The following is a 15,635-nucleotide window of genomic DNA, read 5'->3' as shown; positions in this document are numbered from 1 at the left end:
TAGAGAGAAAGAAGAAAAAATATTTGAAGAAATAATGGCCAAGAATTTTCCAAATTTGGTTTAAAAAAAACAAAATCAACCCATAGATCCATGAATCTCAAAGATGCCATGTTGGATGAAGACAAAACCATGCTAAGTCACATCACAACAAAAACTGATAAAAATTAATGCTCTAGAAAACAATCCTAAAAACACTCAGGGACAAGCAGGGATAATGATAAGTATGATGGCTGACTTATCAGAAACAATGATGACAATACTGAAAGGAAAAACAAGATTAGTGTACAGTTCTATACTCAGCAAAATAACCTTTAAAAATCAAGGTGAAATTGAGATTATTTTTCAAATAAGCAACAGCTGAGAGAATTCATCCTCTGCAGGTCTGCAGCCTGTTAAAGAGAGTTGTTCATGATGAAGGGAAATTATACTGGATAGCAATTTGGATGTACACGGATGAATAAAAAAGGCCAAAGATGATGAAAACGGGGGTAAGTATAAGACCTTTTTTCTTGTGTGCTATTAAAAAATATGATCTATTTTTGGGTTTGTAACATATGCAGAAGTAAAATGTGGAACAAAAATAGCACAGAGGAAGGGAAAAGGATAAGTGGAAGTATACCACTGTCAAGTTCTTACATTATATATGAAATATTATAGTATTTATTTGTGGTAGACTCAAGGGTGCATATTGTAATCCCCAAAGTAAACAGTTTAAAATATATCCAATGAAGGAGAGGAAATGGAATTTTAAAAAACTAACCTATTCAAAAGATGGCAGGAGAGGAGGGAAAAAACAGTAAAGAACAAACAGATGGCACAAGTATATAATAATTACCAAGATGGTACGTTAAGCCCAACTATATCAATAATTATATTCAATGAAAATGGACTAAACAGACCAAAAGAAAGTAGAGATGGTCTGACTGGACAAAAAAAGCAAGACCTGGAGCGTCTGGGTGGCTCAGTGGGTTAAAGCCTCTGCCTTCAGCTCAGATCATGATCCCAGGGTCCTGGGATAGAGCCCTGCATTGGGATCTCGGCTCAGCGAGGAGCCTGCTTCCTCCTCTTTCTCTCTGCTTGTTTCTCTGCCTATTGGTGATCTCTGTCTGTCAAATAAATGAATAAAATCTTTAAAAAAAAAAAAAAAGCAAGACCCAAGTATATGCTTTTCATAAAAATTATGCTTTAATATTAAAGACTCAAATAGTTTAGTATCAGGATGGAAAGTTATGACAGTTACACCATGGAAATACTAGATATAAAAAGCAGGTTATAGTAAAATATCAGATACAGTAGACTTCAAGAGAGGAAATATTACCAGTGGCAAAAAGAAACATTTCTTAAGAATAAAAGGGTCAATTCATCACAGAGAAATAATGATCTTAATGCATATGCATATATTAACAGAGCTTCAAAATACAAGAAGCTAAAGTGGCAGAGCTAAAGGAAGAAACAGAAATATATATAATTATAGTTAACATTTTTAACACTCCTCTCTCAGTAACTGATGAAAGCAAATCAATAGAGCATCAGTAAAGATATAGAAAGTGTAGGAACATCATCCTTAATAAAACTAAGTGCATGTATAGAACACAACAATGACTAGCAGGCACATTCTTTTCAAGTGCACATGGAATATTCACCAAGACAGACCATATGTTGGACTATAAAACAAGTCTCAATAAATTTCAAAGAAGTGAAAGCATACAGATATGTTATCTAAACACAATAAAATTAAATTAGAATCAATAACAGAAAGATTCCTAGAAAATCCTCAACTACATATAATTAAGTAAAGATATTAATCTGGGAGGGGGGAGAAGTACCTCTTAGAATCAATAAAACATAGTAAATATAACTTCTTTTCCCTGTGTGATAGAAGCATATAAATTCTTGCTGTATCATGTCTACTGTACCCATGGAGGACAGGGATTTTCTTAGATCAGAATGCATTCTAATGTGTTCCCTAAGTATGAATCTTTGCCTATGCTTGTCTTCTCAATCATAAATGAATGAAATTTATAGGGTCAAAAAAATATTCTGGACATTTTCTATCATATTATAATTAAGTGCCATATATACTAAATGGCAGATTCCATTCTGAGTAAAATTTACTTTTGTTAATAGTATAGTCGGATGAAATACGGTGAATCTAAATTTGTATAGCTAGAGAAGCTTTCTAAAGATTACAGTAAATTAGGGGCGCCTGGGTGGCTTGGTGGGTTAAGCCACTGTCTTCGGCTCGGGTCATGATCTCAGGGTCCTGGGATCGAGTCCCGCATGGGGCTCTCTGCTCGGCAGGGAGCCTGCTTCCCTCTCTCTCTCTCTGCCTGCCTCTCTTTCTACTTGTGATTTCTCTCTGTCAAATAAATAAATAAAATCTTAAAAAACAAAAGATTACAGTAAATTAGATGAAAACCTTACATGTTATAACTGAAGTCACTCAGGAGATACTGTTGCCTTCCATTTCCACATAAAAACCAATTCAATACATTAAGTTTGAGGTCTTTCATTCAGGTGGCATTGGAAAGGGATTTGATTTACTACAAATTTATTCTCTAAAAATAGAGTATGATGGTTGGGGGAGGGGATAAAGGATGAATAGGTGGAACACAGGACTTTAAAGGCCATTTATATACCCTTGTAGAATTCCATAATGATGGATACATGTCATTGCACATTTGTCCAAACTCAAAGAATGCACAATACCAAGAATGAACCTTACACAAACTAAGGACTTTGGGTGCTTACCATGTGTCAATGTAGGATCATCAACTGTAACAAATGTACACCCTGATGGGAGATGCTGATAATGGGAGACTATGCATAGAGAGTGGCGAGGGTGTAGGGGAAATCTTTGTACTGTATCAATTTTGTGGTAAATCTTAAACCGTTCTAAAAAAAAAAATGAAGACTTAATTAAAAAGATGGAGTACAACCAAATTTTAATTTCATGTCTGGCCTTTGTCTTGAGCACCATTTTGGAGTATTTGTATTTTCAGACTGAAGAGGAAGTAGACCTCAAGAATTATGAATTGGAGATTAGCATTATTTTGATTAGATAGGGAGAAAACAAGTTCTCTTAAATTTGAGTATGACAACTTCAGTTTGGATTTTCATTTTTATTTATCTTCACATATCTATAAAAGTACATCCTTTATGTTTTAAATGAAAAGGATTAATCATGTGAGCCATTAATACTTGCTTGATTCTATGGATATGGTGACAATCGCTCTGGAGGGAAAGAAGGTTTCCTTGAAGAAATAAGAACAACAGTGACCTTCCAATTAAACAAACACACAAATGATGATTTGCAAGCATCAAAATCAGGTCTTATACAGGGAACTTTCAGTCTTTAAATCTAGTTATGAAGGCATTTCCACATTGACCATAGATAAATCCTTCAATTTATGCAGATGTCAATGTAAAAGGGAAGAAAAAAGTGAACTACATTCTCTTCCATTTCTTCTTCTTTTTTTTTTTTAAATATTTTATTTATTTATTTGACAGCCAGAGATCACAAGTAGGCAGAGAGGCAGGCAGAGAGAGAGAGAGAGAGAGGAGGAAGCAGGCTCCCTGTGGAGCAGCGAGCCCGATGCGGGACTCAATCCCAGCACCCTGAGATCATGACCATGACCTGAGCCGAAGGCAGAGGCTTAACACACTGAGCCACCCCGGCGCCCCTTCTCTTCCATTTCTGATAAGGTCTGATGTGAATTCTTCTTTCTCCCATGTCTCTTTATCAGTGACCTTGACTGCTGGGCAATAAACAAAATATTTACTCAAACTCATAAATGACAAATTCATATGAAAATCTGAATTGTTTTCTACTTTTACAAACATATTTTGTTTAGTGATCAAAGTCTTAAATGAACTGACCTTAGAGCTTTTAACCACAGCACAGTTCCTACTTGTGGGAAGCTCATTATTAGTACCTTGGAGTAATGAAATCATTCAGTCAATTTTCAATTGTATGTGGATGAATTTATTTGTGGACTCATGGAATCAACATGCCTACAATCCAAAAGTCAGTAGTGAAACCCATTTTTTGAAAAGAATTTATTATTTATTTGAGAGAGACACAGACAGAGATAGAGACAGAGAGCACAGCCAGGGAAAAGAGGGAGAAACAGGCTCCCTATCAAGCAGGGAGCCTGACATGGGGCTTGATCCCAGGACTCTAGGATCATGACCTAAGCAGAAGGCAGAGGCTTAAGCAACTGGGCCACCCGGGCACCCCATTAGTGAAGACTTTTTTTTTTTTTTAAAGATTTATTTATTTGACAGAGAGAAATCACAAGTAGACAGAGAGGCAGCCAGAGAGAGAGAGAGAGAGAGAGAGGGAAGCAAGCTCCCTGCTGAGCAGAAAGCCCGATGCGGGACTCGATCCCAGGACCCTGAGATCATGACCTGAGCCGAAGGCAGCGGCTTAATCCACTGAGCCACCCAGGCGCCCCTAGTGAAGACTTTTAAATGAGAGTGAAGGGTAGGGGTCCTGACCATGAAGGGGCAGAAAAAAGGCTTTTGGGGAGCTGGTAATGTTCTTTCTAGAGCACCACCTAAGTTAAGGTATTCACTTTGAGGTAAATCACTAAAGCTATACTTTTATGATTAATGCAATCTTTTAGCTATGTAATTCTTCAATCTTAAAAAGGCTAATGTAAAGAGAAAAATTTTAAAACTGATAATATTAAATGACCTAAAGTCCATGAAATTATTGATTTCTGCCTTGTTCAGTATTACCGTTCCTCAAACCTGGCACTGGAAAGGACCCAATGTATATTCAAATGAATTAATGGTTAAAAAAAAATCATACTATGCAAAGGTAGAAGAGCTTCTATAAAAAAGCAAAGATTCCCCTATCCCACCTCTCTTCATCTTCAATCCTGCTTTTCAGAGTGACTTTTTACCACTCCTAACTTTCTCTCTTTTGGTTTTCATGGGGGTTCTTTCCATATTTCCAAACACCATGTTTATATCTTTTTTCTTAATTTGTCAATTTTAGACATTATGTTCTTGTTCTGACACATGAGGACTGAGCTTACATTACTACCACTTCCCTTTTTTCCTCTTCCAACTATATAATTAATGAGAGCTTGAACCCAGCTATAGTTAAAATATTGAATTTTATATTCAATTTCTGTATCAAGTGTGTCTTCAATTTCTTTGGAGAAATGTGAATTTAAGTTTATGGCAGAGATTAATAACAAAAAGGTGCAACCCCAGAAACACCTGATGTCAGAATGAAACTAGACTAAGACCATAAATGATAACTCAAAATGCAAAAATGAACAGTTCCTCACATTATCATAATGACAGTCAAGAATTATCTTTGTACCTGCTCACATGCGCATTTTCTTTAGGGTGACTTTGCTCAATAGAGCAAGAAAATCTGAACGCTTCCAAATAATACGATTATATCAAAGAAAGAATTTTAGAAGTAGATGGTCATTTAGTTTAACCCTCTCATTTTTATACATAGGAAAAATGAAATGCAGAGAAATTAGCTTGCCCAGAGCCACACAGCTTAATCAATAGCTACCTAGTCAGTATCTGCTGACATTCTCCTTAGTTATTTACTTACTCATTTAGCAAACTTACCAGGTGCTATGCAAAGAAAAAGTAAGATAAAATCCCCACCCTCAAGATATTTTCTTTCTAGAAAACATAATATGTCAAGAGAAGATGGATTGCAAGCACGTAACTTCAGGATGAGGTCAGGGAGAATGGATAGAGGAGAAAAAGAGAGAGAAATGATGACGCCCCAACCATCTACAGAGGTTGAGAAGTTGGCTAGGAAGGAAAGGACACACCTCACACAGGGAGCGCGTATGCAGAGGCATTCAAAGTGAGAAAATACAGAGAATAAGGAACTGAAAATTGATGTGGATGATCTGAGAAATAGGGGATTGGCGAGGAGCAAGGGTGGGAAGTGAGCTGTGCAGGAATCAGCTTGTGAAGACAACAGAGACTGATTTCAGAAATATAAAGACTGTGACATGATCAGACTTGCGCTTTAGAAAGCTGACCTTTATGCTGGAATGAAAGATGGAATAGAAGGAGATAATGAATCAGGAGACAATGCGAAAATGAAAGTTAGGAATTCAATGAGGAAGGGATGGATTTGGGAGGTGAGGAGGAGGCTGAGTTAACAGAACTTGGTGATCGGAGGAGATAAATGACTAGGAATGAAGAATGGTCTCCTAGATTTCTGGCATGGGGAACCTACCAAATGGATCATGGTGGGCTAACAACTGCACTCCTTAATGTGCATGGGGGGTCGGGGAGGGACTGCAAGTTGGTCAATGAGCATGACCATAAATTTGATACTGGCATACTGATGCGGATATCTACGCGAAGATACCTAAGTGGCTCAGCAATAAAATTACTGTTTTTTTGTGGCTTACCTTGAATGCCTGGATTCCTTCAGTTTAACATATGTTTAGTAAATATAGCATAACCGTCCCTCGAATCATCTATTTCAACAAAAGATTGAACCACCTTCATAAACAACTTGGACTAATTCCTATTTGGCCTTTACAGCACACTTTCTAAGAGAAATGGGATACTTTCCCTGACTATCATAAAAAAGAACTTGAGGGTAAATGACTGCTAAGGTAATGTTTTAAAATAGTCAGGGCACCTGGGTGCTCAGTTGATTAAGTGTTTGCCTTAAGCTCTGGTCACCATTCCAGGACCCTGGGACCCGACATTGGGCTCCCTGCTCAGTGAGGAGTCTGCTTCTCCTTCTCCCTCTCTCCCTGCTTGCGTTCTCTGTCTCTCAAATAAATAAATAAAATCTTAAAATAGTCGGGAAATATTAAAATGTTCTAAGGTGTACTTGTTAAATTTAGTTAAGTGCTTAAAATGGGAAATGGGGTAAAGACATGGAGAGAAACCATAACGATACTTTATCAATTGAATGTTATGTTATGGCATGAGAGCAAGGAAATACATTTAATTGTCAAATACCATCCTTTTGATTTTAATTTCCCAAGTGTACTGAGGTTTGCTGAATCACAACTGACTTTAAAATGTTTTCAGAATGAGGGGAAATAACCATTGTTTTTAATTAATCAAAAATAGGATAAGCCACAGTGAAATGCCTATAAGGAAAGTTCTTTTCAATCTCTCTTTTTGTCATGACCCTCCCCTTCTCCTCCATGATACATAGAATTCATCCTTTTCTCTGGAATATTGATTCACTTTCTAGGTTATTTTTGTTATTCATATTTAAGTCAGTAAGAAAGTTCAAGATCTAATTTTATAGAGGACACTCCCACTAAATCCTTACTTATGCTCTCATTATTCTTGATTTTGACCAAATTTTTAAGACTCATAGATTTAAAACACACACACACTTAACTTACATACCTTACTATATGTCAACTACATAATAAATGAATGAATTAAATAAATATTGTATGGGATTTGCTATGTTTTTGGTTCATTTTAATCCATCCCCAACAAAATATTTTCCCAGGCTTCCTGGATGGCTTGAAATGAGCAGTGTGAATACTTTCTATAAAACAATCTTTTCTGGGCACCTGGATGGCTCAGTTGGTTAAGCACCCGACTCTTGATTCTGACTCAGGTCATGATCTCAGGGTTCTGAGATCCAGCTCCCGTGCTGGGCACGGAGCTTACTTAAGATTCTCTCTCCATCTCCTTTTGCCCCTCTGCCCCCACTCCTTCCATTAAAAAAATAATAATAATAATCTTTCTATTGCCTAGATTTTACATTCTATTTTAATTTTATATAAACTAATGGTTTTGTGTACTCCCTTAAGTACTTTCCTGAATATCCAACAAAACTAAAAGCATCAAGTTTAATTTTTATTCTTTACCTTCTTCATGTTTCTTCCTACTTTAAATTTCTTCTGTATAAACAGCCATTCAGACTCCTTCCATTCCTTCTATATCAACTTTATTTTAGCTTTATAAGTCATAAAGGTGCTTGTGTTATTCAGAGAGCATTATACAAAATGCTATAAATTGTAAGAGGTTCTTTTCCTTTGACCTCACCACCATACCTAACCCCTGTTTAAAAGAAAAAAACACTGAAGTTTTATAAACCAAGTCTTAATGATCAAACACCAATAAATGCTTAAATCCTAAAAAAAAAACCTATATCTAACACCTAGTAGACAAAGAAGTTCTTCAAATCTCAATAAAACATGAGGAATTCATGTTAAAACACTCAAAGAAATAGTCATTCTCTCCATTCCTAAAATTCTTGCTAGAAGGCATATTTTCTAAGACAATCAAGTAACTTATTCTCACTATTCGAAATGAATTGCAGGTGTGGGCACAGAACCAATAAACAGGTAGACTGATTAGAGAGTCTGTCATCACCTTTAATTTTTCTTCTTTCATGCTTGATATGTGTTAGAACTGATTTGTGGAGATAAAAACTGACTTGGGGAGGGAGAGGTACGTCCTGACATTGAAACAGTGTAGTATGTTCAGTCTGAATTGCATGATAAAACAATAGTAACGAATAATTTTTTTAAATGACTGCTATTTTGACAAAATTCATTATAGCAATTGAGTTTTTTAAATGTTAAATGCTTCTATAGAGGTGTGCTTAACTTTACGCAGGTTTGGTATTTGTTGTTGTTGTTGTTGTTGTTCAAGTTTAGAAAAAAGAAAATCTCACCAACAAATACTCATACCTAAAAAGCCTGAAAACTAAGGAAAACCCATAGCTTTATTTTCCAGTATGGACTGTATGAACTGTCCATAGAATTTTGACTAATACAGTAAAGATAAGGCCAACATTACAGTTTTGTGTTTTTGTTTATGCTTCTCTTCCTGCCTGGAAGCTGCAGACTGAGTTGATTATGTAATGGAACACAGCAGAATTTATTCTTCTCTGAGACTTCTTACAGGGAAGCTACCAAAGTACTTGGATTATATTTTATTATTTTAACTAACAAACACTACTGTGAGTACTTTTCAACAGTGACAGCTCTACAGTGTACCTCTCCTATAAGTAAACATTTAGTTTCTAATTTTTAAAATTTCATTTTTTAAAACAATTTTTAAAATTTCATTTTTAAAACCTGAATGTGTCTTTGTAAGTGATTCGAAGGGAGATCAGGGTCAGAACCAGAATTAAGTGGGGAGCAAAGCAACAGCAATTTCCGATAAAATGGTTCTAACTCTACTTGGGGTCGGGACACCAGGCCTGGGAGTGTTGGCATTGTGTTCTCTTCTAGTCTGGATGGAAGATTTCATAAATTATGTCCTCATAGAATAATAGATGGTTTGATTTAGAGTTTCAAGGACAGTTTTCCGAAAATGTTCCAAGTGAAAATAATCGATAAAACCCTGACATGAGGAGGTCCTGGGTATTGCAAAATCATTAAAGTATGAAAAGTGGAAAATACAGTACCCCTTACTAAGTGTCTGCTTGTTCCTGAGATTTTCCAGCTAGTAGTTTTTCCCCTTCAGTTTTTTGTAGGTGGTAAGTATTTAATTCTGGATGGCTTAACATATTTTGGTTTTACTTTTTAGTTGATTAATTTAGATAGGCTTTAACAAACTTCAGATTACAAAACAGTGCCTATAGCACTGTTTCCTCTTTTGGAGACTCTAATATTGAAATTACAGTTTCAATGGAGTACAGATAAATTCTAGCGTAGCAGAAAGCTACACTTTTTACTTGCATAAACACCTTTTATCATTTCAATTACTTTATTACGTTCCTTCATAATAAGTGCCTCTAAAACTTGGAAACTAAAAACCATTTTTTTCCAGTTCATAAACTCATCTTTCTTTTTTTTTTTTTTTTAAGATTTTATTTATTTATTTGACAGAGAGAGATCACAAGTAGGCAGAGAGAGAGAGGAGGAAGCAGGCTCCCTGCTGAGCAGAGAGCCCGATGTGGGACACGATCCCAGGACCCTGAGATCATGATCTGAGCTGAAGGCAGCGGCTTAACCCACTGAGCCACCCAGGTGCCCCATAAACTCATCTTTCAAAATGAAATGCTTTCCTTTTGAAAGTCCCTGGGTACTTTTTTGTTGTTGTTATTTTGTTTTGTTTGTTTGTTTTATTTTAAACATAACAGTATTCATTATTTTTTGCACCACACCCAGTGATCCATGCAATCCCTGCCCTCTCTAATACCCACCACCTGGTTCCCCCAACCTCCCACCCCCCATTGCTTCAAACCTCACTGGGTACTTTTCAATAAATTCCTTGTTCTAATAAACTTCGTGTGCTCTTTGGATAAGAATATAATATCTAGGAAGCAAGAACTTTGTTTTTGGTTTCTTTCTTCCCAGAAGGCAAGGCAAAAGAGTGTAATTTTTTTTTCCTTGCAGAAAACAGCTGCCCTATTTTTGAACAAACACCACAAAAGAAAACTTGTGCCATTCCTTCACTCAAAAAATAGTTATTCGTAACCTACTATGTACCAATAAGCACAGTGCTAAATGTTAGATATGCCTTTGTCAGTATAAATTTGGTATAATTTCTTTTTAGCTGTAGCTACAAGATTTCATTCTTTTAGATAGCTCTTTTCCTCTCTTTTCCACTATTTTTAAAAAGAATTAGGCTCTTAAAGGATAAGCCATATAGAATCTTTGTATTCTTTAAAGCTCCATCAGTCATAATCTTTTTTTACCATTTGAAAAAATAAGTCTATAAATTTATTAATATTTATTGAAAATATGGGTCAGAATAAAAGCTGGTTATAAGATTTAGGCCTAATGGTGAAATATAAATAAAAAGTAATAAGCCAATTTGTATTGGGGAATTAAGTCTCTACTTCATTATTCTAATTTCAAAATAGGCAACAAAGCAGTTGAAACTTGTACTACTGAAAATTAAATCTATTAGTTACTAGAGGAAAATGAGAGATTTGATAATTGGCTTCTTTTTAAATTTTAAAATATAATATTTTTATGATGAATACTCTATTTTCATTCATAATCTACTCTTGAGGATTCTGTGATCTTTAGCAAATGACATCTTATTTTATGTAAAACTGTCAGGCTTTAAATTATTTGTAGAGAAGCAATAAAATATGACTTCACATCTTGTTTTCTAAACTATTAGTTGGTTTTCAAGAATAAGTCTATCAACCTCACCCGAAATATGAAAGACAGCACATTAATTTGCACCCAGGAATACCCTCTCTAATACAACAGAGACCAAAGGTACAAAGCAAGTTTATCATCATGAAAAGAATGCTATTTTTTTCCAACAGTGAGGCACTAGATACTCATTAATGAAATATTACAAAGATAAGCATCTCAGTTATGTTACTCTACTAACTTTACCAGATTAAGTGGTTTCAAACATTAATCTTTATTGTTTAAAAAAAAAAAAGGTCAAGGAGCCAAGCTAACTTGTATAGCTGTGCCACAAGTCCAAACAGTCCTTCCTAAGGCTGAATGCTTCTAGTTCTTGAAAATCCTTAAGGTCTCCTAAGAAGTGATAGGGTCAATTCATAGGGGCAAACGTGCTTCACACGGTTTACCTGCTCATCTAAGAACCTTACAGGGGAGTTCATATTTGTGGGAGGTGCAAGAGTGCAAATGAGAATTAATTCCCAGAAAGCTGCACAAATTGCTTCAGTGAGGTTTACTGGTCACTAAGAAGCAGTTGTCAATTAACTCTAATCAAACATAAATGCTGATGTAAGAGTAGAACATTTAGAAGTGTCCTCCTACAACTATAAAATTCTTTTCTTCCTTCTCTTCCTTATTCTGTTCTTATAATATGCAACAATCTTACCACCTTACATGATTCATAGGATAAACAGAAAACAATAAAACAATCCCCCTGCTAATTTGCATAGCCATTGATTCTTATGCATCCCTACTTGCTACAGTGATTCCCATTCAATCTGTAGACTAGAAGAGTGTAACCTGAGTATTTACTCTATTGGTTAAACTATTCTGCATTTCCAGATACACTTTCTATTGCAATCATCTCTGTGCTCAGAAGAGCACATTTACTAAGAAGTTCTGAAGAAGGGAAAGATGATATTTTCACTTTATTAAAAAGCCATACGGAAACTCATATTTTTTATTTAACTTACTATTTTAAAATGTCAATACTGTTCTTACTTCTCCCAAGTTGAAATTAATTGAAGGTTATGAAGTAACCACTTCCCCCCAAAAGCCAGAACTTTCACCTCTTATGAACAGGGGAATACCTCTCATAAATTAGGTTAAAAAAAAAAAAGATCTTGCTGATTGAATGATAGTCCAAGATTCCTGCAAGCCGCCAAATCTTTATCTAGACCTTCTATCTACCACAATGAGCAATCCCTGAAAGTGAAGGTAACTTACTTCATCAATTATCTGGAAGTCTGAAAGCAGTAGTAAAAACCTGCCTAAATATTAGTTTCTTACACTAGCTTCAGTTTGTTCCAAGCAACATGACAAGAGAAATAGGAGGGATATGATCACTAAATCTAACATCCTGGCTATTTCAGTCTAAGCTTTTACCAATGGCAACTCCCAACAGCAACTCAGTCATCACAGATGAACTTGTTTAAGAGGTAGGAGTAAGAAGGAAGTGCAAAGATCAAAGTAGTGCTTACAAAGGGGAACAACTATTTTTGTATGTATACTCTAGTATTTACTAACTGGGTTTGAGAAACAGTGTTTATTCATTCAGCCCATCTGAATGCCAGCTGCAGAATTTAAGATTAAATTGAAATTTGAAAACAAAGATTATAGATTTTCAAACCCTAATTGTCAAACCCACCAACACCTAACTGGATTATAACATTTCCTTTAAAAAGTGTTTCAATTAGGTTAGAGGTGATTTACTATTCACAGCAAGCAGTATTTCAATGCCAGCATTCAATCTACACATAATGAGCCTTCCTTTGTGTTCACATTTGCCCAGTAGGCTGTGGCCCAGGAAGACATTTTATCTAAACAAGCTCCACAGGGCACTGAGGAGTTGCAGGTATATCAATATGGATGAATAATTTCAGGAGATTTCATGTTTCCATTTATGATAAATATTCGATTCTCCTTAGCAACTTAATTACATGACAAATGTAAAATGCTACTGGAAACAAATCTTTGTATTTCCTGTCTTCCCAAGCTCATAAACTCAAAAAATGCATTGCTTTAGATTATTTACATTTCCTTAGTGTATCAAACAGTAAGAGGATTCATCTCTAGAAAGCACAATATTAAAATTAGGAAAACGACATACTCCAGTTAAGAACTTTATTCTAATCAAGAGTCCGTTTTAGTTTTAACAAACACTGCAATTTAAACTACTCAAGAAAATTCTATTGAGATGTTTTTCTAGAAAAATAAGCACTGGACATCTTGATCCCAAAGCTTTAGTGTTTACCAAAGATCACCAGTTTACAGAACATTTGTATGCCAGAGTTATTAAATGTTGTAGTAATACTATAGTCATTTTCCCAGATTATGGGCCTTATAACAAAATCTATAAGTTAAATACAGTTATTTAATAAGCTGCAATGCTGAAAAACCCTACTTAACAGAGTCCATGGAAAGGTCTTAAATCTTGATAATCAAGTACTGTATCATCAAGTCCCATTTAGGTTTCAGTACAGACCAATAAATCACGGCAAACATCTCCATTGGTATCTATTCTTAAAGACCGTAAGAAAACCTGTGTTTAGGATAGGCTTTGTTTATATCATTATTTTTATTTTGGAGGTCATGCATGATACATGGTGCTGTTGTCCGAGTGTTTTACATAATCAGTGTCTGAAAAGTGCTCTAAGTAGATAATTTCTTTTCTCAAATGCCAGGCCCTGTAGGTTCATTACCAGGCCCTCCTTGTTTTTTGTCAAAACGAAGATACGGATTCTGTAGTTAAGTGAATACATTGTGTCCGGGTGTGTGTGTGTGTGTGTGTGTGTGTGTGTGTATGAGAGAGACAGACAGACATAAGTGGGGGGCTTCTTTTTGAAGTAGGAGATGAAGGAATGAGGCTCTTCTACTCAATTTTGGGGAGCTGGGGAGGGCTTTCCCAGGCAAGAGGACTTGACATACACTTCTGCTTTCATTTCATGGAACGCCCTTAGGTGAAATCTGGTTCAGCACTGCACCAACCACCTTTCCCTCTCCGAAGCGCACCTCAACCCTCAAGCCACCCGCCAGGAGGGGTGGGGGTGGGGGGTGAACATTAAAAAAAAAAAAAAAAAAGTTTGCGAGAGTTCCCCCACGGGTCCCGGTTCCCGCCCGGCGCTGGGACGCGAGGAGAAAGGACGGCCCGGGCAGCCGCGGCCCTCTGGCCAAGCGGCCCCTGCGAAGTCCAGATGTGCCTTCTGCCCCTCTCTCCATGCCCATGTGCCTCTCAACTCCTGTCAACCTGGTCCTCCGTCCGGAATAGCCCAGCGGTTAGCGCAGGAATGAGGAAGTCCGAGCAGAGCTAGAGGGGGTGCGGGGCGGGTAGGCGGCGGGACTCGGGCCACACGTCCCCGGCGTGGCCCCCACTTGCCCGAGTTCGGCTTACCCTGGTGACGAGTCCGCGCTCGGCCTCCCTGCGCCTGTGGGCTCCCCTGGGGGCGGCGCGGGCCTGCGGGCCGGAGAAGGAAGAAGCAGCGGCCGGCCGGGGCCGGGGCCGGAGCGGGTCCGGTGCGGGTCGGGTCGGGTCGGGGCGAGCGAGCGCGCGTTCTCGCCGGGCCGGGCCAGTCAGCGCCGCGCCATGTCCGCAGCGCGGGCGGAGGGAAGCGCAGGACGCGCGGTGGCCGGGCCGCGGCTGTGCCGCCTTCCCGGCCGCGGCGGCTCCGGCCTGGGCTGCGCTGGGCTCTCGGAGCGGGGCCGGCGGCGGGGCGCAGGCCGAGGGCGGCGGCGGCGGCTAGAGGCCCGATCGACGGGAAGGGCAGGGGAAGCTGTCAGCGCGTCGCCGGGCCGCTCCGGTGGCGAAACCTCCTCTTCCTGCCCCGGCTCGCTGGTGCACTTCTCTCTCTTTCTCTCTCGCTCACTCTCTCACTTCCTGGCTGGAAATTCCCACTGACGTCGAGAGAGAAGACAGACAGACGGACACCCGCGCGCACGCAGCGGGGGCGGGAGGTGGGGTAGCCGCCGGGGGTGGGGAAAGCCCGCACTTCTGGGGGCGCCTTGCGCCCCCGGCCCTGCCTTGCCGCCAGGCTCGGCTCCCGCCCCTCGGGGCCGCTATGGGACGCAGAACTAGGGGCGCGCGTTCCGCGGCCCGGACGCCCGGGTGCCCTGCGGAGCTCCCCCAGCCGGCGCTCCCGAAGCCGCAGAGGCCGGAGCGGACGGGGACGCCCCCCTGGAAACGCCCGCGGGGCCGAATTTTCCCGGGAGGCAGGCGGCGCGGAGGTGGCGGCTGCGCGGAGGTTGGAGTCTGGCGGTCCAGAGCCCTAAGGACAGGCCCAAGCATCTGGAGGGGATGATGGGGCGGCCTGGAGCCAAGTGTGCTGTGTATAAAAAGAAATCTCATCTATATATTCCTTTTAAGTTGTCTCATTTACACTGAAATCTCTCCACAGGTTAAAGTGGGATTGCTATATCATAACCGGCTTCTGTCCATTGGATTCTGAACAATCTACTGGGTTTTGGCGAGGTCTCCAATCTCCTGGTTATGACAGCTACTCAGAACTTTCCTCTGTAGGGTGTTGTCAGGCCTTTATGATAATTACTGTGGATAGAATT

General features: G+C 38.9%; 1 protein-coding gene across 4 annotated transcripts in view; it reads right to left on the bottom strand.

Moving 5' to 3' along the window:
• The window catches only part of NFKB1 (nuclear factor kappa B subunit 1), a 120,668-nt gene extending 106,025 nt beyond the window's left edge, over nt 1-14,643 (bottom strand). For 2 of the 4 annotated variants that reach the window (XM_059376617.1, XM_059376625.1), the window contains exon 1: nt 14,473-14,535. The gene's annotated coding sequence lies outside the window, so the exon portion shown is untranslated. Of the gene's footprint in view, nt 1-14,472 lie in introns of all 4 variants that reach the window. The other 2 variants (XM_059376633.1, XM_059376611.1) reach the window with 2 other exon arrangements.
• Between the last annotated feature and the right edge of the window lie 992 nt (nt 14,644-15,635).

This window comes from Mustela nigripes, chromosome 1, assembly GCF_022355385.1.
Source record: "Mustela nigripes isolate SB6536 chromosome 1, MUSNIG.SB6536, whole genome shotgun sequence".
In the NCBI taxonomy this organism is placed as follows: Eukaryota; Metazoa; Chordata; class Mammalia; order Carnivora; family Mustelidae; genus Mustela; species Mustela nigripes.
Note: the sequence above shows the minus strand (reverse complement) of the source record. Positions and strands in the feature narration are given on the sequence as shown.